The sequence below is a fragment of the Prinia subflava genome, chromosome 1 (assembly GCF_021018805.1).
Source record: "Prinia subflava isolate CZ2003 ecotype Zambia chromosome 1, Cam_Psub_1.2, whole genome shotgun sequence".
Lineage (NCBI taxonomy): Eukaryota > Metazoa > Chordata > Aves > Passeriformes > Cisticolidae > Prinia > Prinia subflava.
The window spans coordinates 95,875,524-95,876,948 of NC_086247.1; positions in this window are offsets into that span (position 1 = coordinate 95,875,524).

Here is a 1,425-nt window from a genome sequence, read left to right on the forward strand (position 1 = left end):
AAGGGAAGGTGCGGGAAGGGAAGGGAAGGTGCGGGAAGGTGCGGGAAGGGAAGGGAAGGGAAGGGAAGGTGCGGGAAGGGAAGGTGCGGGAAGGGAAGGGAAGGAAGGGAAGGGAAGGGAAGGGAAGGGAAGGTGCGGGAAGGGAAGGGAAGGGAAGGGAAGGGAAGGGAAGGGAAGGGAAGGGAAGGGAAGGGAAGGGAAGGGAAGGGAAGGGAAGGGAAGGGAAGGGAAGGGAAGGGAAGGGAAGGTGCGGGAAGGTGCGGGAAGGGAAGGGAAGGGAAGGGAAGGGAAGGGAAGGGAAGGGAAGGTGCGGGAAGGGAAGGGAAGGTGCGGGAAGGTGCGGGATAGGAAGGGAAGGTGCGGGAAGGTGCGGGAAGGGAAGGTGCGGGAAGGGAAGGTGCGGGAAGGGAAGGTGCGGGAAGGGAAGGTGCGGGAAGGGAAGGGAAGGGAAGGGAAGGGAAGGGAAGGAAGGGAAGGGAAGGGAAGGGAAGGGAAGGGAAGGGAAGGGAAGAGGAAGGGAAGGGAAGGGAAGGGAAGGGAAGGGAAGGAAGGGAAGGGAAGGGAAGGGAAGGGAAGGGAAGGGAAGGGAAGGGGAAGGGAAGGGAAGGGAAGGGAAGGGAAGGGAAGGGAAGGTGCGGAAGGGAAGGGAAGGTGCGGGAAGGGAAGGGAAGGTGCGGGAAGGGAAGGGAAGGTGCGGGAAGGGAAGGGAAGGTGCGGGAAGGGAAGGGAAGGGAAGGTGCGGGAAGGGAAGGTGCGGGAAGGGAAGGGGAAGGGAAGGGAAGGGAAGGGAAGGGAAGGGAAGGGAAGGGAAGGGAAGGGAAGGGAAGGGAAGGGAAGGGAAGGGAAGGGAAGGGAAGGGAAGGGAAGGGAAGGGAAGGGAAGGGAAGGGAAGGGAAGGGAAGGGAAGGGAAGGGAAGGGAAGGTGCGGAAGGGAAGGTGAAGGGAAGGGAAGGTGCGGGAAGGAAGGTGCGGGAAGGGAAGGTGCGGGAAGGGAAGGAGGGAAGGAAGGGAAGGAGAAGGGAAGGGAAGGGAAGGGAAGGGAAGGGAAGGGAAGGGAAGGGAAGGAGAGGGAAGGGAAGGGAAGGGAAGGGAAGGGAAGGGAAGGGAAGGGAAGGGGAAGGGAAGGAAGGGAAGGGAAGGGAAGGGAAGGGAAGGGAAGGAAGGGAAGGGAAGGGAAGGGAAGGGAAGGAAGGAAGGGAAGGGAAGGGAAGGGAAGGGAAGGGAAGGGAAGGGAAGGGAAGGAGGGAAGGGAAGGGAAGGGAAGGGAAGGGAGGAAGGGAAGGGAAGGGAAGGGTAAGGGAAGGGAAGGGAAGGGAAGGGAAGGGAAGGGAAGGGAAGGGAAGGGAAGGGAAGGGGAAGGGAAGGGAAGGGAGAGGGAAGGGAAGGGAAGGGAAGGGAAGGGAAGGGAAGGGAAGGGAAGGGAAA